Source organism: Rattus norvegicus, chromosome 5 (assembly GCF_021556685.1).
Source record: "Rattus norvegicus strain SHRSP/BbbUtx chromosome 5, alternate assembly SHRSP_T2T, whole genome shotgun sequence".
Lineage (NCBI taxonomy): Eukaryota > Metazoa > Chordata > Mammalia > Rodentia > Muridae > Rattus > Rattus norvegicus.
The window spans coordinates 158,747,393-158,771,399 of NC_141538.1; the positions used below are offsets into that span (position 1 = coordinate 158,747,393).

The 24,007-nt window shown below is 51.5% G+C and overlaps 1 long non-coding RNA gene across 3 annotated transcripts; it reads right to left on the reverse strand.

The window, feature by feature from the left end:
* Positions 1–490: 490 nt before the first annotated feature.
* On the reverse strand, positions 491–23,651 carry LOC120103019 (uncharacterized). 3 transcript variants are annotated; one of them, XR_015621460.1, is made up of 5 exons: positions 23,342–23,470; positions 19,226–19,320; positions 13,445–13,554; positions 3,723–4,047; positions 491–666 (listed from the first exon to the last, which is right to left on the reverse strand). It is a non-coding gene; the product is annotated as an uncharacterized LOC120103019 (long non-coding RNA). The 3 variants fall into 3 exon arrangements; XR_015621459.1 differs by lacking the exons at positions 3,723–4,047; positions 23,342–23,470 and adding an exon at positions 23,531–23,651 and having other exon boundaries at positions 495–666; XR_015621458.1 differs by lacking the exons at positions 491–666; positions 23,342–23,470 and adding an exon at positions 23,531–23,647 and having other exon boundaries at positions 3,666–4,047.
* Positions 23,652–24,007: the final 356 nt, after the last annotated feature.

A 24,007-nucleotide genomic window follows, 5' to 3' on the forward strand; every position in this document is an offset into this window, starting at 1 on the left:
CCAGGCCTAATCCTTAAGCTCAGCTTTTGTATCCTCTGCTCTGTGGCTGAGGCCAGGTTGGTGCCCACCTCAGGACTTCTATTTCCTCTCCTATCCATATGGCTTGGTCTTCGAAGCTGGCAGGATGATAGACAAGGTATAGTAAAAGCCAGGCAGTCAGTGAACATTCAGAAAACCTCAGCTCCTCTCCCCACCCCCAACGCCAAAGAGCTGTGTGACCTGGGACAAACTGCCCACCTCTCTGAACCCAAATTTCCTGCCTAAAAACATAGATATTAACATCTACTAGAGGGGATAAAAACAAACAACATAGGAAAATTGCCTCATATCCTTTATCCCATGACGCTAGACAGGCAGCACCGACCAACGCCATGCTGGATGCCACAGTGGATTGCTGAAGCGGTGCAGAGACAGGACCTCTGGTCCCAGCTCTTACGATATCTACATTCTAGAGGGCACCATAGGAAAGATAAGCAGACAAAATAGCTATAGAGTGTAAGCTGTTTTTATTAAAAGAAAACAGGGGTCTGGTGATGAGAAGGGATTTTCCAAGGAAGGGGCAGAGTCAGAGCCCCTGAGGTTCAGCGTCCCCAGAAGCCACGCCTTTCTCTGGTTCTCCCCGGACATCTTGGTTCAACCCCACACTTGCTCATCTGGCTGCGGGTACTGGAGGGGAGGAGACCAGGGTGAGAGCAGCTCATCCCAAGAGCCACGTCCCCACGTGCACGTTGCGTATGTATCTGTTGGTAATCAGGAGTGAGCCGCCTCCCTCACAAGGTGCGCCTCATCAAGAGAACAGAAATATGCCTTGGGGGAGGGGCGGGACTGAAATAGACTCTTGGGTCTGATTCTGCACACACCCCTGGGAACAAAAACACCCCATCCTCAACACTCAGCCAAGAGAACCCAGGAGCCCCGGACGCCCCTACAAATCTCAGAGGGCCATGGTGTCCCACCTCAGAGCACAAACAGGGGTGGGGCATCATGTCTGGCCCATGCGGCAAGGTAGTATACCTCCCCACCTCCCCCATCCCACCTCTTCCTGTGGCCATGTTGGGACAGGTTACCAGCCACCATCCTGTAGGTCTCTCTGCCAGGACCTGCCCCAGCACACACACACCTGGCACACTTGGCCCTCGCTCCTGCAGCCTCAGCTCAAGCCTAAGGTTTGAAGGACATAAACCATCCCCCTGAGTTCAGTGTATAGACAGGACTACCCAGGACAGACGGGGGCCCTCCTGGAGGTTTGAAGACTCTGAGGGGTATGGGTCCCTCCGCCCGCTCTGTGAGGTTTGTGATCCACCCTGACCACCAGCTCCTAACTCCTAGTCCCACCCGAACCTTGCAATCCTGACCATCTGAGATGACCGGGCCAGCTGTAAGAACCCAAGAGAGCCAGGCTGATTGAGGAGCCCCCGGTGTACCCCAAACTGCAGTGTTTATCCCAGGGCCTTCCCTGAGTTCTAGAAAATGAAGAGTTAAGTCAGTCCTCAGCTAACACAGGGCTCTCCAACAATGGAAGAGATAGGGCCTTCGACCACACAATGGGCCAGAACTGTGTACAGCCAAGGGTGCATGAACAAGTTAGCAGGGAGCTCATTGCCTGGGCTACCTAACTTCTGGGCAGAAAGCAAGAAGGGGGTTAATGTCTGTGCTGGGGAGAGAGTGGGTAGGGAGGGCGAGAAGGGACAAATGACCCCATGGAGAAAGAAGCTCAGAACAGCAGAGACAGTAATGAGAGTGAACCACCAGCCTTCAGAGGACAAGCCATGCAGGGTGATGCTCAGGGAAATGCAAATTAAAGTAATGAGGGGGCCTCACTTTAGATCCTCTGCCCACCAATAGGATCACTTGCCAGCAGCTAGAGACTGGGAAGCAGATTCTCTAATTACTCAGGCAAAGGTGAGAGCCCTGTCCTCGGGGGAAATCAAGCTGACAGTAGGTATTAATTAAAATTAAAATACACAAACCCTTGACCCAACAACTCAACTCCTCTATTATCCCCAGAGAAATAAGTGACTGGTACCTAAGGATGCGTATGTGCAAGGAGGATATGCGTGTGCAAGAAGGATGTGTGTGCAATGACGGTATATGTGCAAGGAGGATATGTGTGTACAAGAAAGATGTGTGTGCAAGTGGATGTGTACAAGGAGGATGTGTGTAAACAAGGAGAATATGTGTGAGCAAGGAGGATGTGTGTGTGCAAGGAGGATGTGTGTATACAAGGAGGATGTGTGTGTGCAAGGAGGATGCATGTGTGTGAGGAGGATATATGTATGCAAGAAGGATGTATGTGTGCAAGGAAGATGTTTGTGCGAGGAGGATATGTGTGTGCAAGGGGTATGTGTGTGCAAGGAGGATGTGTGTGAGGAGGATGTGTGTGTGCAAGGATGGTGTATGTGCAAGGAGGATATGTGTGTACAAGAAAGATGTGTGTGCAAGGGGGTTGTGTGCAAGGAGGATGTGTGTACACGAGGAGAACATGTGTGCGCAAAGAGGATGTGTGTATAAGGGGGTGTGTGCAAGGAGGATATGTGTGCACAAGGTAGATGTGTGTGCAAGGAAGATAAGTGTGCACAAGGTAGATATGTGTGTGCAAAGAGGATATGTATGTGCAAGAAGAATGCATGTGTGCAAGGAGAATGTATGTGTGCAAGGAGGATACATGTGTGCAAGGAGAATGTATTGTACAAGGAGAACGTGTGCAAGGAGAATGTATGTGTGCAAGGAGGATACATGTGTGCTAGGAGGTTAATCTTTATCCTGTTTCTGTAGTTTAAAGCAGAGGTAGGGCGGGGGAGATAAAATGAATGTCAATTGGTACAGAAACCTTCAGTTTAATTTCAGTACAACCACACTCTGAAATACTATACGGTTGTGAAAAATGTATACTACGGTTGGCAAGACAGCTTAAGGGGTAAAAGTGCTTGCCATGGAAGCCTGATGGCTAGGAGCTCACTCCTGAGAACCTACATAATGGTGGAAGGGGAAAACCTACACCACAAAGTTGTCCTCTGAGCTCCGCACGTCCTGGGCTTGGGCATAGGCATGAATACATCACCCCAACACCTGCTCACACTCTGCCCTGTCTCTGTGTCTCTGTGTCTCTGTCTCTATCTGTCTCTCTCTGTCACACACACACATAATGAAGTAAATAGAAGGAGTACACCAGACTCGCTGTGTCGGTGTGCCATTTCACACTATGTAACCCACTGAGATAGACACAGGAATATTAAAATGGCCCCTTGTTTGTATTTGGCCCCAGTATCCACAGAGGATGGTTCCTGGCTCCTCCTCCAGGTGCTCAAATCTCAGGATGTCAAACCCCTTGCAGGAAAGTCTCCATCTCTACCCAGCATGGTCCTCACGTCCACTTCAGCCCATCCCTAGACCCTCCAAGTGGCTGGGAGAGCCGCAGGAGCCCCAGGATTCACATCTGCCAACCCTGAAGAGAGCGCTTTGAACACAGGACTCCTGCCTCCATGGTTTGACTTATTAGACTCCTCGCTGGGGCGCTCAGTTGATAGAGTGCTGGCCAAGCGTGTACCAAGCCCTTGACATGTTTAAGAGGACACACACACACACACACACATATACACACACCCTCATCTCTCACAACCCTCTCGAGCAGTCATAGAGAAACAAAGCACAATACTAGAGACATCCTAGTGCTCCCAACCTCGGTCTTTCATCCTGTGAAATGGGAGAGAACAGGTGTTTACCTAATGAAGGAGTTGGTATCTGTGCAGCCTTCCCACAACCTGAAAGGGGACATTCCCTAAGGCCAGAGGAGGGCACTGGGCATCCTCGATCGCTCTCTGCCTTGTTACTTTGAGGCAGGGTCTCTCACTGAAACTGGAGTTCATGTTTTATCCCCTAGGCTGGCACAGCCAGCAAGCCCCAGCAGTCCTCTGGTCTCCACTTTCCTCAGGCTCGGGGTTCAGGCGTTTGGGGAGACCACTCCCAGCTTCAATCGGGTGCTGAGATCTGAACTCTGTTCCTCAGGCTTTGCGTGTACTCTTGACTTCCTTGCCTTCTCTCCAGCACCTGGAAAAGTCAGACTTAGAGGAGCCTATGACCCCTGAGAAGCCTAACTCCCTGCCCCATGTCTTCTGTTCCTTCAGGTTCCTTCATGGGCAGCCCACTCTCCAGACCCCTCTTCTCTGCACCCTGAAACTGTCATCCCGGCCCTGGAGTCTCAGTGTGTCCCAAGTTGGGTAGGTCTCCCCACTCCCACCCCATTGACTAACGCTGTCCATCTCTAACAGTAACTCAGGGCTGACAGCACTGCCCAAGCCCTGAGCCTCCATTGTTCTCTCTTCCCTCCCACGCTCTATTAAGAAAACAAAGCAAAAATTAAATTACTCCTAACACACCCCCCAGTCTGCTTTCAAGAGGGTTGGATGGTTTGAAATTCTAATTTGTTTTTACAAGGTCTTAAAATAATCTCACCAGAACCCAAGAGACACCGCCTCCCCCACTCCAACCCTGCCCACATGCCACAGCGAAGAGACCAGGCTGCAGGGTAGCTGTCTAGAGGAAGGACCAGATTCCATCCTGGACCATGGCTTCACTGAAATGTCTGTGCATGCTGAGGCCGGTCAGTTGTCTGGACTCATGGGCTGGGGTACAATCCCCTTGCCTACATGCATGCAACCACCACAGCTCTAGATGGGCCAATGAGGACCTTTCTGGATTGTTCCATCTCATATGAGCAGATGGGACCTTTCTGAACTAACACTTCATTAAAGGTCAGTTGCTATTTCACACACTGCAGCTTTCAGCCCCGTGCCCTTGATCAGGCTGGGCCCCTGATCAAAGCCACTCTGACCCCTGGAGCCATCTTGTAGAGTCCCAAGATCCTGCAGGCTGTGCTCAATATCTTATTACGAGAGCCGAGGATAGCTGTCCAGCCAATAGCAACCATCACCTCTTTTAAGGGTCACATGAAGGAAGCTCTGGCCACAAAGACCAACTCCCATGATATAAGTGGGGAGGCGGACACTAAACCCAGAAGATGGGGAAGGAACCAGATGGCAGAGAGTGATGTCGGCTTGCCTCTAAACAAGTTCAAGGGAGAGATCAGAAAGGCTGCACACAACAGAGCGCCATCACAAGGGCAGAACCAGGAGCCAATGGCTCGCTCCCTCAGCTGGGAGGAGGGACTAGAGAGGCAGAGACCAGCCAGGGATGGAGCCCAACCTGGAAGCTCCTGGTCCACCTCCCAGCCCAGCATGCCCTGCACAGGTCAGCAGGTCCTCAGCCCCTCTCAGTTCCTGAACTGTCCTCTCGCCACCTTGTACACCAGCCCCCATCCACAGCTCTCCAGACTCTGGATCCTTCTACCCCTGCCAGGCTCTGGCCAGTCAGATACAACACTTTGCCCATTTCCACAAACACAGCAGAAAGGACCCCTAGACCTCCCCCTCCCTCCCTCTGCTTGCACAGAGAAGGAAAATGGGCCCGGAGTGGGGAAGAACTTGCCCAAAGCTGCACAGGTAGCTTCCCTATCCTGCCCGGCCCTAGGTCCTTACCCAACTCGGGGTTCATAATAGAGACTCCTGAAAGTTGTCCTCTGACCTCCACATGTGCACTCACATACCAATATTAGTAAGTAAAATGTTTATGAAAGAGGATACTGCCCAAGGCCACATAGTTCACACAAGGTCAGAGAAGTCATTACAGCCTCACCTCTTCTTCTTGAGGCCAGTCTGCCCCTCCCCCACTTTCATAAAGTAACTGGGAAGGAACCCCAGAACTCGATCTGCCTACTTAAGAGTATACCCAAGAAGGAAGCGGAGTTGTTAACCCCTGCCTGGAGCCGGTTGTTGCTGAAGCCTCATCTCTCCTCACACCCCGACTCTGAGCAGCCTCACCCCACGGCCATCACAAGGTCACCACACCTGTGGCCCTCTCATTTTGATTCAGAAGAAACCAGAGAAGTGGGCACCATGCCTAGGCTCACACAGCAAGGCAGGTTGAGGGGCAGGAAACACCTAGAGATGCAGTCCCGACTTCAGCACAGGGCTACCGGAGCGCCCTCCTGAACAAAGAGAGGTTCTGCCTCCCACGACCGCATAAACCAAGACTCTAATCCGTGTTATTAATGTAAATAATATTTCCGCAAAGCCAGCACGCACCCTGCCTTCCCCGGGGGCTGCAGGCTTAGGTCTGCAGTGCCCCACGCAGCAAGGACAATAACCAATTGACTCTTATTAAAACTCCAATAATGCTGGCACGATGGCAGCTTTGATAAGCGCACCCCTGTGAGCGGGGGTCAACCGTATTAGGAAAATGTAATTAGACTAATAAATTCCAGGCGATCCTATTTCCTTCTCTTTTTTCCTCTTTTGCTCCAAGGAGGGGAGCCACATGTAAGACCTCATTACCCAGGCAGTGGCCCTGTCGTGGGCTCTGTTGTAGAAGGAAATAGGTTCTTAGTCCATCGTTCTGTGGTCTTAGAAGACCACACACACGTCCTAGAGCACATGGGACTCGATGGCCAATGGCCAGATAGTGGAGACTCCAGCAAGCTGGGACATCAATGAATACCACTGTTCCCAGGCCCCCAAATGGGACCCTAAGATTCCCCCCAAGTCGGTTACCCACAGTTGTAAACTCCTCATAGGCTGCCACTGGGTGGGGATACAGGGTTCCCTGTGAATCGGGGAGGCAGGGTGACAACTCTGGACTGTGATATTTCAGCCCCTGCCTCCTGCCACTCTACCTGGCTAAGGGACAGAGGGCAGCACCCATGTTTGCCAGAAAACAGGTTACCCCCAACTCTGGGAACAGCAAACAGACTTCCCTGCCTGGTGTCCCCCTGCCTCACCTGACCCAAGGATTGAGCAGGCTGAGCTCCACCCTCAAATCCTCCTTTCCCAGATGACACTGGGTCAGGTAGCTCGAGTCCATAGATGGGAAGAACAAGGCTTCAGAGAGGCCAGTGACTTGGGTCAAGTCACAGAAGCACTGATAACAGGGTAAGGATCAAGGATCTGCTCTGTGTGTGTGTGTGTGTGTGTGTGTGTGTGTGTGTGTGTGTGTGTGTGTGTGTGTGTGTGTGTGTGTGTGTGTGTAGGGCAGGGTCTCTCATAGCCCAGGCTAGTCTCAAACTCCATATGTAAATGGAGGTGATGTCGAACTTCTGATCTTCCTGTCTCTGCCTCCCAAGTCCTGGGATTTACCACGGTCCACTATGCCTAGAATATCCAATGCTGGGGATTGAACCCATGACTTTATGCATGCTAGACAAGCACTCTACTGACTGAGCCACATCCTCAGACCCCAGCGCTGAGATCTGAATGGCAGTGAGGTATCCCCCAAACCGAAGCCGCTCCCTAAGCCAGGCCCAGCTCAGCATCAGCCTCAGCTGCAGTGTGGGATAACATGGCCGGCACACATCCCTGGACTTCAGGAGATGCCAGGCAGAGGTGAATTCCTCCAAGAATAAGAAAAGAGATCATGGAGAACAGGAAGCCAACCCTTCAGCCATGACTGGGCCATGTACTGCAGACCCAGGGAGGAGACCATGCCTTCCCCAGTCCCCAGTCAGAAAGCAGCCCTTGCACTGCCTCTCTCCAGTATGCTCATTCAATGCTCATAGCCTCAGTGACAGCCCGTTCAGCTAGAGTCTCCAGCTACCCCAGGCCTCTGCCAAGATTTCTGTCACTCAGTTTGAGAGGGAAGGAAACCCTTCAGACACCAGGCCATACCCAAGTCCCCTGCCCAGGTGCGTCTCCTGCATACAAGCCCCGGGTTTCTGGGTCGAGTATTTCACAGCCTTCATCCCATCCTCTGGATGAACAGAACACACTAGAAAGTAGAGGCCTGGAGTCACAGGAAAGGACTCTCACGCCTGCCTGGGTGAATCCACGCCCTGCCTGCACCCGCACAGCCCGAGAGCCAGCAGTCACTCGGCAGTTACAAATAGCTAGAAAAGGAACAGAAAAAGACAGATCTGGTGACATATGAAATGGAGACGAGATTCAGATCCCAGCATCTATAAATAAAGATTTATTGGCACACAGCCACGCCCACTCATTGACATATCGGCTAAGGTTGCTGCAAGTTATAGCAGCCAAGCTGAAGAGTTCCCAGGAAACAGCCCACAGGCATCTTGGGTGGGAGAGCTGGTCTTCACTGAACACTTTGTCGTCTTAGAAATCTGCTCATAACCTTCACGGGCCACGATGACCTCTAGATCCGACTCCAAGGCCACCAGACCTTGTTTAGGGCCTGTAAACCCCATGTGCTCTAGATACTAAAGAAATGCACCCACAGCGCCCCCCAGAGTGGACAAGTAAGAGAACGGCAACTTCAGAACCATCACTAAACCCTGCTCCGGTTTCAGTGGGACTTTGGGGGACCATGATTAATGCTGGTTTAAAACTGAAGGACCCTGGGATGGCTAGCAAGTTATGAAAACATTATGGCCGTGCCTTCTCCTCGCTTCCCTCTCTGCATAGAAGACACAAGTGGATCATGCTCTGTTGCCATAGAAACAAGACTAGGCTATGTCTGCAGCAGGAAGGATTAAAGGTAGACTTTGGAAGATAAAAGTAATCCGGCAGGAGAGACCGAGGCACGCAGATTCCTAATCCTTGATTAAGGCTCGGCTAAGAGCTTCCACCCCGCTCTTTATTAACATTGAGTGTGGGTGCATGGCATTAAAACACGGGCCTCATCGATAAATACCAATCAATGTACCCAGAAGGCAAATGTTTGATTACACTTATACGAATATCAAGTGTGGACCCATCTCACCTACAGACTCGCGTCCAGACATTGCGAACTAGAAGAACCTTAGGCCAGTTTGAGTCTGGGGACTTAAACTGTTAGTGGCCAGACACTTCTTCCAAATACTCTGTGAGGGTGGAAGGGTTAGTTCATTGGGAGGGGTGGGTATGGGGGTATGTGTGACAGGGGGTGGGGGTGGGGTACAGGCATGTGCAGGTGTTGGTGTCTATAGGTGCACATGCACACGCGTGCTCAGGCATGTGGTATCAGGGGTCCTCTCTCTCCAATTTATATCCATTTCACATATATGGATGTTTTCCTGCGTGCATGTCAGTGCACCCCATTTGCTTATCTAAAAAGGAGACCAGCTACCCAGGAACTGGAGTTAAGGATGGTTGTGAGCCACCGTGTGGGTGCTGGGAATTGAACTTGGGTCCTCTGGGAGAGCAGCCAGTGCTCTAACCACTGAACCATGTCTCTAGCTTCCGCCTTACCTCTTTAGACAGTCTCCGACTGAGCCCTGAGCTCACCCACTGGACTAACTAGCCAGCTAGCCAGCCCCAGGGATCCTCTGTCTCCATAGGTTCCCGGGCTCAAACTCAGCAAGGAACTTTCTGTAAAAGCAGGTGCTGGCCCAAGCAGAGGCTGGCCCTGTCACTGTGCCCAGCCCACTAGGCCAGCATCCCCACATCCCATGCCTGACCCTTGTCACACCTGAGCCTTCCTAGGGTTCAGGCATGAGAACTCTGGACTTGCAACATCTGGAGACGTTCTGTCTTGGATGTGACATGTTTCCCCACAGAGGTTTTCAGACACCCAGGGCAGGACTCGGCACAGGGCTGTCTAGAAGGAAGGCCTAGAGGCTGGGTGAATATCAGTCAGACACAAACGTGTCCAAGGTGAAAATTAGATTTTTTTTCTGCTGACTCCTATTTTGTCAGTTTTGCTTCAGCTCTTTTCGGGGAGGGCAGGCCAGAAAGGGAAAAGATATGCAGTGCCAGGGAGAGAGTATCCTCAGCACCTCCTCATACACCTGACGTGCCCACCAAATTACCTCCATCTTCCACGGTCTGCCTTTAATCCTCGCCGCTGCCAACTTAGCCTAACCTATGCATCACGCCTGCCTGGTACTGTGCAGAACTTCAGAGAAGCAAAGGCCATTGCCATCAGGCTGCCCTCGTCTCCTCAGCTGAGGACTCAGGACCCAGATGAAAGGAAAATGAAGACCAGACTTGGGGGTCCCATCTTTTCGCTACTACAGGTTGCTTTGCGGCCTGCCGCTCTGCCTGACTCTCTGCCTGACTCATCATCTGGATGGCAGAGGCAACGGAAGCATCTCCCTGGTGGAATGACTATAAAGATGAAATCAGCTATCGTGAAGCACTTAGTATGGCATCAGGCACATAGTGGGTGCTCACCAAAATAGCACATCACAGCACGCCCCCAATCTGGCTTTGCTCACCTTCAGGCTTCTCAAGGCAGACACGCCACTCTCTGAGAGCCTCCCAAGCACTCCATCCCATATTCTGCTCCTTCTTGATTCAAGGACCCCCAGCCCCCAGTGTGTTCCTGACCTCTCCAGACTCAGGACCTTTTCCTCACTTGGGGATCCAGCCACTTCAGTCTCTCAGAGGAACATAGCTCTGCTCCTCAGTGCTCCATCTGGTCACTTAGCACTCTGCAGGGCCAGAGGCTGCCCAGTCATCTTGGAGTCTCTCTGGGAACGTGGGCCTTACAAGCCCAGCCCCTTATCCCTGTTACCTTGGATGCTGAGACTGACCTGTCCAGTAGTGATTGTCACCTCCCTCCCTCATGCACAGGACTTCAGAACATGAGGCCCTGAGCCAGGGCTCCACCCCCACCACGAGGCCAATGCGCGATCAGAACTCCTCCCCTGGAACAGCATCGATTCTCTCAAGATCGAGCCTTTGGGGCTGGTGCTCCTGGCATGTCAAGCTAACCTCGGGGGATCCACTCAAGCCAGACTTTCGAGACTGACTCGACCAGAGTAATGGCGAATGTAGAAACTTTGGGACCCACAACCCGCACCTCCCATTCCCCATCCCACCCAGACACCCAATCTCCCTGACATCTGCCTACAATATGGCCAGGGGCGGGGCTGGAAAAAAGCCACTGCCCCCTGCAGAGATCCTGCAGCTGCTGAGGCCCCAGCCCCGAGTTGACAAGACGCAAGCTGAGCAGCCAACTGGGGGTGTCGCATCTCATTCAAAACAAATAACTGATGGGAACAATGAGGCGTAATTGAGCCGATTACGGCAGGTATTTCTGCAGATGCCAAAAATAAGAATAAAACAGGGAGAAAATCTGTGCGCCTCTCCATTCATCACCCCAGAAGTCACAGGTGACGAGAGGCAGAGACGATACCCCGCGGAGTGACACAATGTACGGAACAGAACGGGCCAAACCCTCTCCCCGGGAGCTCAGAAAACAGGGCGCAGCATCAGCAGTCCTGAAAGAGAAGAGGCTCAGCTGCCAGGAGGCCCTCAGACATGCCCTAGTCTGCACGGGTGGGCGGAGTCACATCTTCTGCCCTACAAAAGCCCCAGCCGAGGACCCTGCTTTCTCCCCACCCACAGAGGCTGCCCCGCCCCCGCCCCTGTGGAGGTTAGATAGAATCTCCTCTCCTCACTCACATCCCTCCCCTTATCATTCTGATGACCACTGGACTCTGCCGCGTCCATACCTGGCACATTCCACCATAGGAGAAGTGATGGAGGCCACGAACCCAGAACCCTGCAATGCCCTTGTGGCTTGCCCATCCCATTTCTCTGTATTGAATGGTATCTGAGTGTTCTAGCCAACACCACCTCCTTCCATGCCCACATCCCTCACACTCTCTATCCACAGAGTGCTCTCCACACAGGCTGCAGGGCTGTCGAGGGTTTGTCCTCCCCAGCTAAATGGAAGTCCTGTGGGGGCAAGAACTGGGTCTGACTTGCCCAGAACTGAGTCCCAAGCTCCTAGAGATGCTAAGCCCATGACAGGGAGCCATCACCTAGGAGGTGGGCTCTGGGGGTGTCTGTGGGGAATTACCTAAGTTACATTAAATATGTGGGAAGACACATCTTCACTGTGGGTGGACCCATCCCCTAGGCAAGGGCTCTGTGGGCAGACCTATCCTCTAGGCAAGAGCTCTGGGCTGTACAAAATGGAGAAAGCAAGTTGAGCACTCCACTTGCATGCATTCATAGATCTATGCTTCTTTACTGTGGATGCCACGTGATCAACCACATTACGCCCCTGCTGCTGCGACTTCTCTGCCATGATGGACTACACCCCAAATCCGTGAAGCAAATGAACACTTTCTCTCTTAAGATGCTCTTGTTGGGGTTGGGGATTTAGCTCAGTGGTAGAGCGCTTGCCTAGGAAGCGCAAAGCCCTGGGTTCAGTCCCCAGCTCCGAAAAAAAAGAACCAAAAAAAAAAAAAAAAAAAAAAAAAAAAGATGCTCTTGTTGGGGGTGTTTATCAAAGCCACGAGGCTGTAAAAACACTGGTTTTCTGAGCAGTTCCCATGAAACTGCTCTCGGCCTGGTCCCCAGAGCCAACCTGGATGCCCCACCAGCCCCATTATTCTGTTCCCTCTCTCTGCACTCTGTTGCCTATGACAGGGACACCAGCTAACAATGAAGTGTGTGAAATGGAATCAAGAGCTGGGTGTGTCTGTCCCTGTCCCTGTCGCTCACTCTGACCTTGAGGGAGCACCTCATCTCTGTTGATGATATCAGAGCCCAGCCTGAGCCCAGCCCCAGGCAACAGAGTTAGCAAAATGACCAGAAACAAGACACAGCTTTGGCAGCTGCAGGGTGAGCCACAGTCACAGCCAGGAGTCACTGTTGTGTACAACTCAGTCACAAAGCCACACAGCTGGGATCAGAGGTGGTGCCCCGGCCCCCCAAACCTCCCCAACTCCCACTGCCCAGCACCCCAGCTCCCTTTGGAGGTGGTGCCTGTGTATTGAAGTGTCAATTACAAAGGCCCAGACTGTCACAGCTCCTTGCATTTTGGTCACAGTATCATTCAAAGCCCAGGTCACGTGGAAGAAATTATAGTCATTACACAGCAGAAGGCGGACTGCGTGACTTGGCTGCTCTAGAGAGGGGTGTGTCCCTCCCCGGGAGTGAGAAGATCTTAGGGAACCTCAGCCTCGCCCAGACATGGCCAAATGGTACCAATACTGGAGTGGGGAAGTCGGGCACCGTGGAGTCAAACAACAGGAAGCCTAGTGGGCAGGAACATGGCCACCATGGTGTCTGAGGGGCATTCCAACTCCCCCCACCTTCAATAGCCCACACTGGCTGCAGTGGCTGGCTCCAGCATCGGACAGCTCATGTGTGGAGGCCCAGAAACTGGGCCAGAAAAGCTTGCTTGGAGTCAAGAATCGGGGAACAGAACAAATCAAGCCACCCTCCCCAGGCTCCCACACCCCACTCAGTGCCCGGTGTACCTCTCAATGCTGCAACGTAAAGGGAGACCCCCCATGCCTGGCACTCTTTGTAAAAATGTCCAAGGTACAGCTCAGGGGCTTTAGGCAGAGCTCAGCTTCCGCTCCCAAAGGGACATGAGGAATCCAACACCCCTGTGAGCTCCTCTTACACTGACCTGGCAGCTCAGTCACACCCATCCTGCGTGCCCACCGTGGAGCCCCAGCTGCTGTCCAGTGACCGCCGAGAACTGTGATACCTACCCCACACCCAGCCTCTGCTGGGGAGCTTGTAACAGAACACAGATGCCCATCCCTGCTCTGGGTGACAGCTCTCAGGCCAGTACAGAGGTTTGGAGGACAAGAAGCAAGTCCTGGTAAAAAAAAAAAAAAAAAAAAAAAAAAAAAAAAAAAAAAAAAAAAAAAAAAAAAAAACCACTGTGAACAGAATGACCTGCCAGAGCCTGACACACAGTAGGTGTTCAGCAGAGCATGGGCTTACACAGTAGGTGATCAACAGAGAACAAGCTGCCCGCTTAAGGCCTGCTGTGTCCCCTCCCCAAGGTCACCCATGCACCATCAGCTGCCACCAGCAAGCAAGACAGCATGGATGAATTTCTCTCAACCCTGCCACCTGCACTTCACGGGAGGCAGGAAAGTCCCGAGATGTGGGGGGCTTGCCCCTGCTGCCCATAGGGGTATTGTCATCCTTTCCCGGACTCAGAAAAGACAAGGTTGGGGAGGACTTGGACCTCAAAGATAAGACACTGAGGGACTATCTGGCCCAGAGCCTAATACATTGACCACCAACTCCTAGAACATCCTGCAAGGGCAAACCAAAGGGTTGCTCACACCCCACTAGACACTGTACCGCCCCACAAGGCCAACGCACCCATGACTAAAAGGTGCTTGCTTTTCAGACCAGCTCTGTCCTTTTACCTCACAGAGAAAGGCTGTCTGTTTCCTGTGATCGAGGAAGGGTCAGGGAAGTGACAGGGAGATGGCTCCGTGGGTACCAACCCCAGTGTTGTCACATCCAGACTGTGACGTCAGCCTGGTGACCCCTCAAATATGACCTCCTCCATTGTAAGGTGAGGGAGGTAGGAGCCCCTCAGCAGCTAAGGAAGTTTGGAAGAAATGAGCAACTCAAGGCCCGGAACACACTGTGTCCGGAGGGGTGTCAATCTGTCATGCAGAGACAACCAGCTACACGAAAAGCTGAGTACCTGAGTACTATTAGTACTACTACTAGATAGACTTAGAGCCCCAGTGTCAGGGCGCTGTCCTCCCCTTCCCTCACAGCATAGAGTCAGGCATGTCACAAATCACTGGCTATGACCCAGAATGGTCCTCAGCTTGGCAGTCCTGCTGCTCAGGGCCACTGTCACCAACACGGAAGTCCACACATGATGGCTTCTCCCAGGGAAACTTACCATCTGACATCTAGCCAGTCTCCACCTGGCACAGGGTGCTAGGTCAAGGACCACCGTGTGGGGCAAGGGTGTGGAGTGTGAGCAGAGAGGCCGTGTTCTCCCTGTAGGAGAACAGAGCAGAGGGAGGAAGGCACTGCAGGTCCTCAGCAGGACTCCACATGACTTCCTCAGAGTGCAGGCAGCTTGGGGAAACCTTTAAAGAGAGGTTCATAGGGCTGGAGAGATGGCTCAGTGGTTAAGAACACTGGCTGCTCTTCCAGAGGTCCTGAGTTCAATTCCCAGCAACCACAAGGTGATTCACAAACATCTGTAATGGGATCTGATGCCCTCTTCTGGTGTGTCTGAAGACAGTTATAGTATTCATATACATAAAATAAATAATTCTTTTTTTAAAGGCACATTCAGCTGTGAGAACCCAAGTTCAGTGTGGCTTGGTAACCCAGGAGGCCTACAACTCAGCTGTGTGGAAGTCTGAGGCAGGAAGGTTGTGTGTTCAAGGCTAGCCTGGGTGACAAGTGAGTCCAAGATCACTGTATGGTTCCTTTTCTTACAGTTGTAACAAAACACCTGCAGAAGCAACGTGAGTAAGGAAGATTTGTTCTGGGTCACAGTTTGAGGGTGCACAGTCCGTCATTGTAGGAACAGCTTGGTGACAGCAGTGTGAGGCAGTTGGTATGGTCACGTGGCACATGCACTCGGGAAGCAGAGAAACAAATACTGGTGCTCAGCTGGCTCTCTCCTTTTGACTCCCCAGAACCCCATGAAATGATGCCATCCAAACTTGTCTTTCTGCCTCCATTTACCTTCAGTTAGAAATTACTTCACACATGGCCAGAAGTATGTTCCCCTGGGTGATTGTAGGTCTTGTTGTGTTGTAGGTGTTGTTGTGTCTCTATTAACTGTCGCAGGCAGCCTGAGTAACTTAGCAGGGTTGTCTTAAAAGATGAAAACTACAACCAAGAAGGGAAGGGGTGGGCTCAGTGGTTGATCATCTACCTAGCACAGTAAGGCCTGGATTCTCCCCCAGATCTCCCACTGGACATTAGCATAGCACTGGTGAGCCCAAAAGATCAAACACACGGGCCTGCATCCCAAGCAGGGCTGGAGGATGGCAGACAGCAGATGGGAGTCCAGAGAGGAAGGACTGGACTGCACTAGATCTCAGGATGGGACCCTGGGGAAGAGTCCTAGGGGGATTGAACCTACAGGCCACTATACTCACAGTGCCCTACTTCCGTGGGTCCATGGGTTGGAAGTCAGACCAGCTCTGGTAACATTCCTGACCTCAGAGAACAGTGGTCAGATGCTTCAACAGGAAGCTCTCACAGTAATCATCTGGTCCAACAGGAAGCCCTCACAGTAATCATCTGGTCCAATAGGAAGCCCTCAAAGTAATCATTTACTCCAATAGGACCATGGTAGTCACTTGGTCCAATAGGAAGTTCTCCCAGTCAACGTGAAACCACCCCCACCTAACACAGACTCTCACATTTACTGACAGCCATCAAGTGCTTTGGATGGGGTTTCTCAGCCCAGCACTGTGAGCATCAGGGCCATCCTCAGCCCGGCACTCTGGGCATCGGAGCCAGTCTCTATGGGGGATGGGGCTTTAAGAGTCCTCAGCAGTTTCTCTGGCCTCAGCTCACCAGAGGGCAGCAGCATCCACCCCCACTACAGGATCCCTCCGCGTCCCCAATTCCCCTGGGGACAGAACGTCTGTCTGGGCTAAGAGATGATAGCAATGACTGTCTAACCTCCTAGGGCAACTATGTCCGTGGTGTGACATCTAAACACTCCAGACTCCTCAGACCCTAGGGTCAGCACAAGACCTATACTTGCATAGCCCCTAGGCTATCATGGGGAGCCTGCAGATAGGCTCACACCCAGGTCACCCACATCCTGCACCATCTTCCTTCTCAATGTCACAGTTAACACTGATTGTCAACTTGATAGGACATGGGTTTGTCCGTGAGGGCTTTTCTAGACTGAGGAAACTAGACGTGGGGGGCTCCATCCTGTGAACTGGAGGCCTAGACTACCGAATAAAACAGAGAAAGCGATCTGAGAAACAGCATCCCTCTCTCTCTCTCTCTCTCTCTCTCTCTCTCTCTCTCTCTCTCTCTCTCTCTCTCTCTCTCTCTCTCTCTCCTTCCTATCCGTGGATATAGCATGACCAGCCACTTCATGCTCCTGTGACCATGCCTCCCTTGTCACGATGGGCTGCACCGCAGACAATGAGAAACTTAACTAACACCCTCAGAAATTTCACCACCAGTGTGACTCGGGAAGCTCTCCCGAGGTCACCCCAATACTTCACTCATAGCAGCCTGGTTTGAACATTTGCTGTGTCTCCCCATAAACCAGGCTGTGAAGTGGCTGCCCGTGTCCACTTCTCTGGGTCAGCACCCAGTCCAGCACAAGCGGCCACATCCCTCCACACACCAGACAGTGACACTTTGCGCCACCTGGCTCTGAACCGGAAACCACTGGCCTAGTGAAGGCTCATGGGAACAGAAGCTGCCTTGACTCTGCTTGCCCCAGCAGCCTGGCCTTTTCGTGAATGTTCCAGAAGCCGGGCTCACTACCTTGACACCTCTCCTCAACAAGGCTCTCAACCCAGAAAAGCAGGCCTTGGTCCTCAACAGCCAGTAGAGTCTTGCTTGAGTTGGGACATACACACACACACACACACACACACACACACACACACACACACACAAACACACAAATACACACAAACACACACATATACACACACAAATACACACACATACACACACAAACACACACACCTACACACACACAAACACACACAGACACATACACACACATACACACAAACACACACAAACACACACACATACACACACAAACACACACACAAACACACACACATATACACACACAAATACACACACATACACACACAAACACACACACATACACACACACATACACACAGACACATACACACATACACACAAACACACACACACAGACACATACACACAAACACACACACATATACACACACATACACACACATATACACACACAAACACACACATACAGACACATATACACACACAAACACACACATACAGACACACAAACACACACACATACACACACAAACACACAGAAACACACACACATACACACACACAAACACACACACATACACACACACAAATACACACACAAACACACACACACACACAAATACACACACAAACACACACACAGACACATACACACACATACACACAAACACACACACATACACACACATACACACATATACACACACAAACACACACACACACACATACACACACACACACACACACACACACACACACACTCGATGTAAGCTCCTTTAACTATTACTGGAACCCTGCAAGCTAGCCTTATCCTCTGCACTGACAAGGAGGGAAACTGAGACCCTGGAGCTCCAAATAGCCTTAAAGCTGGATCCCTGAGACTAGATCCTTCCTCCATAACTACCTTCCACAGAGACTTGTGTCACTAAGGGACCACAGACCTGAAGGACACAGGGCCTCCCTCACAGCGTGAGGACAAAGGGGCCGTGTGAGGTTGGCTCATTTCATCTCCACCCGACTCCAGAAGTCTGCTGGGTACTCCAACAAGGGTATCTCCCATCAGTCCTGCCCCAGTTGCCACGTTTGCCTCAGCTACACACAGCATGGTCTGGGGGTTGGGTTGGGGAGGGGGCAGGGAGAGCAGGCTTTTCAAACCACATCCTTCCAAGATGCATCAGGAAGAAAGGGGCTTCAGAGGTGCCTCTCCAACCTCTCTGGGGTGCAACCTCTGTCCCCAGGTATGATGGCAGCAGATCCAGTCAGCTGAGCGCAGGACAGAGACAGGGGCTCGGAGCAGAGCAAGGCCCTGGCCTCCTGCCTGACCCTCCCTCGTGGTCCTCTAGGGATGGATGCTTCGTACAGAAAGCTGTAGAGGTTCTGACAGTCATGGCACACACAAAGGCCACAAGGACAGCAGCCTGCAGCTAAGACTGTCACTTCGCCTCCATGCAGTGGCCTGGCTTAGTCCCCAGAAGAAGGGAGGGAAAACCAAGAACATAGACACATTCACTCACTAAGCCCCTGCAGTATGCAAAGTTCCAGATAGCTGCCCCCTCCCTCCTCAGCTACTTCCTGGGCCCAGGCACCAGCAGGGACCCTGTGACCTGATATAGAAGGCATTGCTACCCAGCTAAGCACCAGGGTTCTCAGCCTTCAGATCCATCCTTCTCCTCCGGTCGGTTTTATAGACAGTAATAATGCTCGTAAATTCCCCCACAGATGGGATTTTTATCAGCTAATCACGGCAATTTGGCTCGCTGCGGTACCACAGCTCTGGCCCTGGATTGGCTGGGGCCCAGCAGAGGTGACTATTAAAGGACCAGACAAGGAGCCTAGAGCCCACCACCACCCTAAGACTGCACTCCTCAAGGGGAAGCCGCACGAAGGTATGAGATGGAGCCCCCCTTGCATTCCCAGGGCCACTAGACTGAGAAGCTCCTCTTCTAAAGAACAGCACACAGTTATCTCTCCTCTCCCTCCCACAGCCGACAACGCACACAGAATCCTACCTGTCGGGAAAACACAGACCCTCCCGTTCCGACATCTCTCTTCTCTTCAGTGCCCTCCCCCATTTGAGGGACCTGATGCCCCAGAACGGGTGTACCTAAGAGGGACAGAAATGCAACACATCACAGAGTTGTCACTTGGGGCTGTGCAGGCCAGGGGGCCTCTGACAGTTCAGACTTGGAAGATCAACATAAACAACTATGGCTGCCAAACTAAGACATCGTCCTTCCAGAAGGGAGAGCCACACCACTGTTGTTGTAAAAATATAAAAAATAAAATTGCTGCCTTTTATCCCCTACTAGGTCTGGCACCTCAGTGCCCCAAGATATCTGCTAGGTATCTTTTTTTTTTCTTTTTTAAAATTATTTATTATGTATACACGTACGCTTGCAGGCCAGAAGAGGGCACCAGATCTTATTACAGATGGTTGTGAGCCACCATGTGGTTGCTGGGAATTGAACTCAGGACCTCTGGAAGAGCAGACAGTATCTGCTAGGTATCTTAAGTCTCAGTCAGCAGAGTGTCTCACCCGCTCTGCTCCATCCCATATCACGCTGCCGAAGGCCTCTCTCTTAGCCTGGCAGCAATCTCTCTACCTATCTAGTTCCCAAGGCAGGTTTCCATGCCAGAAACACACATCCCAACTCTGTGGCGACCCAGACCAGCCGCCGCACACTTTCTTACACTTAAATCACTACATGAAAGAACACACGACACAATAACCTTTGGCCCAATTGGTAAGATATAATTGCCCACCTAAACATACAAAGCCCAATACGCATCCATCCCTTAAGAACATTTGTAACAAACTGTAAAGTACAGCGTGGAATCTTTTTTTTTTTAATGATTTTTTTTTTTTAGATTTATTATATATAAGTACACTGTCGCTGTCTTCAGACACACCAGAAGAGGGCATCAGATCCCATTACAGATGGTTGTGAGCCACCATGTGGTTGCTGTGGTTTGAACTCAGGACCTCTGGAAGAGCAGTCAGTGCTCTTAACCGCTGAGCCATCTCTCCAGCCCTTACAGCGTGGAATCTTAACGTCACCTGCCATATTGTCCTGCCACGGCTTCCCTCCCTGTCCCTCCTGTCTCTTCCTCCTTTCCGTTCCAGTCTCCTCCTCTTCCTTCAAACTTTTCTCCCGCCCATCCTTCCTTCTCGTCCAATGACAGGCCTCCTTCTACTTGTGCCTGCCTCACCTGTGACGTCATCCCACACGCCACCGCCTGGAAAGCTCTTTACCGAGGATACTGAGCTAACTGTAGAAAGGATGAGCCACCCACAGAAGGATTCCCGCTGAGGACATGGCAGGGTCGGTTTTGGTAGGTGGTTAGTGGTAGGTGCTGTTGCTTTGGGAATTTGGCTCTGGGTGTTTTGAGACAAGGTCAAATCCACTATGGAGCTGAGGGTGACCTTAAATTCTTGATACCTCCACAGAGCAAGCACTGAGGTTATCCACACAAGCCATGCTTGCAGATACAAGCACAGCCACTAACCAGCATAACTAAAAGGAACTCTCAGAAAAATCACACACACACACACACACACACACACACACACACACACACACACACACACACCGCAATTGCAGGACCAGAGTAAACATGGAAACAACCCCCCAGGAGGTGACAAACAGACCTTAGAAAGACATTTTCCTGCAGGTGCCCAGGGAGAGTCCACCATAGCATACCCTTCCTCAAGGCTCTCACTGGGGGAAGCTCAAGAAAGAATCTCTTCCACAAGTAAGTGCGGCCAACAGCCAGCGTGAAGACCCTATTGAAGACACACAGTCTGGGCGTGGAGAAAGACGTTTCTGGAACCACGTGGGGAAACACTACAAACTCCACCTACGAAACTTAACAGAATCTTCCCTGTCGGTTACCCTAGGCATCTCTCCAGGGGCAGTTCACAGCAGGGATAGGCTGAAGGGTGCTAAAAGCTATCACCCTCGCCGCCCTTCTGTGAGAGAACCCTGGGTGAGGGAGCTGAAGAAGGTCTGTAGGTTGCCCAATTACCTTGACTCTTGCAACCCACAGCGCTCTCTGCAGGCAGAGCTCCGGAGTTGCAATTATAGAGACTGCAAATTCCCTTCCTTGGACTCCCTGTCTACCCAGGAAGCCCAGTTTCTTAAAGGAAATTTCTCTTGGAATAGGGAAGCGGGAACTCCTAGAAATCACCACGAGCTGAATCCACCGTCCCTCAGTGCCGTGGAGTTTTCGTGTGTCACCTACACACTGCATCGAGCACTTGGGATAGGGCTTAGTGGTGAAGCTTTGGCCAGCCTTGTGCAAGACCCTGGTTCCTTCCCCAGCACCGCAAAACAAACAGAAAATGGTTAATCCAAGGCCATTTTGCTTTCTTTGGGGGGGATTGGAGTGTGTGTGTGTGTGTGTGTGTGTGTGTGTGTGCGCGCTGTCTGCTTGTCTGTGAGCAGGCACCTCAGACCCTAGCACAACTGACTCCATGATGGAGAACCATGTAGGCCTTGGAACATGTAGGCAGAAACACGTGACAAAACAGGAGCACAGAGCTGACCTGTCAAAGTCCACCATAGTTCTGGAAAACTAACCTTGCTTTTGGCTTCTGTAGTTCTGCTTCTGGCTAACTGTTCTTGCCGAGGTGAGTCATGTTATTTGTGAAAGTGTGAGCATGTGTGCATGTGGATGCATATGTGGGTGTGGGTGTGAGCATGTGTGCATATGGATGTATGTGTCTGTGAGTGTGAATATGTGTGTACATGGATGCATGTGTCTGTGAGTGTGAACATGTGTGTACATGGATGCATGTGTCTATGTGAACATGTGTGTACATGGATGCATGCATGAGCATGTGTGCCTGTAGAAGCATGTGTGTGAGTGGGTGTGAGCATGTGTGCATTTAAATACATGGATGTGTAAGTGTGAACATGTGTGCACATGGATGCATGCATGAGCATGTGTGCACGTGGATGTGTCTGTGAGTGTGAACATGTGTGTACATGGATGCATGTGTGTGGGTGGGTGTGAGCATGTTTGCACATGGACGCATATTATGCGTGTGCATGGCAAAAGGCAATGTTGGCTGTCTTCTCTGACTGCTTTCTACCTTATTTCTGAGACACATCTGACAAGGAACCTGGTGCTCACTGCATTAGCCTCTGCTTAGAGGGAGATTTACAGGGAACTCCTATGTCGTGATGCAGGCTTCATCATCCAAGCATCCCAGTGTCTTCAGAGTCCCCAGGTCAGGAAACCAGCTGACAGGCTGAAAGTCCACAGTGGTGACTGGAGTCAGATTTGGGACCAGCTCTAAGCTTCCCAGCAGAGGCTGTCCACGCTTCAAAACACAAAGAGCAGTTCTGGGGATGTGCTTTGGTTGGTTGAAAGCTCTCGTCTTAAATTCAAGCCCCTGGACTGCACACAGGAGGTGTACCAACGCAGGTCTGTAATCCCAGCCCTTGGGAGGCAGAGGCAGGAGGACTAAGAGTTCAAGGTCATCTCCTGTGGTCAGACCTTGTCTCGAAAATACAAAATGGAACAAAAAAAAAACCCACTGATTAAAAACAAACAAACAAGCAACAGCAACAAACCCATCCTTACTGAACACTCAGACTTTTGTTTCTGTCACTGATCCCTGGGCTGTGGAATGAATAGCCCCTGTGACAGTCACCCTGGACTGGGTTCGGCTATTGCAAGCCATCTCAAGCAGAGTCAGCCTTTGTGTGAGGATGTGGGTGGGTTCTATGCAAATGCCAGGCTGTTTTCCAGCAAAGGCTTGGATGTCTAGGGATTCTGAAACCCTCAAGGGTCCAGGAACCCCTCTTCTGGAGATTAGTGACCAACCCGGAACCTTGCAATTCTCCAAGGCTCAGCTACCAACTGCTCTCCAGGGGCCCAGTGAGCTCAAAGCCCCGGAAGTCCTCTGTGTGCTTGTGTATTCCCACTGCCTCCTCCCCCACCTGCACACCTTGACCTTGGCAGGGAAGGGCTGCCTTTTGTCCACAGAGCTTTTCGGGTAAGGCAGGGCTCCTGCACTCACTATATGCCTATGCCCTTTCGGCAAGAGAACATGGTATAGGGGAACAGACAGCACGCTGTGTAGCCCAAAACATCCGTCTCCCTGACCCTTCACTTACGTGGATCCCATCATGACGCCAACAGCCTCATTGATTGGGGGCCATGGTCAAGTCCAAGATTCAGCTGACCAGCTGAGCAAGTGGCGAACCACTCCAGCTGGGCCACCGACTATCAGATCTCAACTCCCTAAGCCCGTTCCTGCCTGCACCCCTCTCCACAAGCTCCACCAGATAACATTCCCCATGTACCCTGGAATTCTGCCCACACCGAGGAACAGAGTCTCTTGCCCTTCTGCCTGTTTCCTCTTGAGTCCTCAGGTGTAATCAGCACCACACAACTGAGAAAAGTTGAGTCTAGAGAGGGCAAGGGAAAGCAAGGGATTGTGGGATGCCCTAGGCATAGTGTTTCACTGCGCATGCGCTACACCGCGCTCCGCTGCTGGGACAGTGGTGACATTCTTAACAGAGGAAGGGAGTCTAAGGCCAGGAGGAAGGAACTTTCAAAGAGCCAGACTCAGGCCACTTGCGACTCAGGAGGCATTTCAAGTGTGTCCAACAGGTGTCCCCTCTCCCTGTTCCAGGCTTCCATTCAATCCCAGGTAACCCCAGTGCTTTTCTTGTGAGTTTATACTTTACCACGGTATAAATTCAATTCTCATCAGAATTCAGCAAGCAGCCCCATTTTTAAAACTGTTTTTGCAGTGTGAGGGATGGAGCCCAGATCAT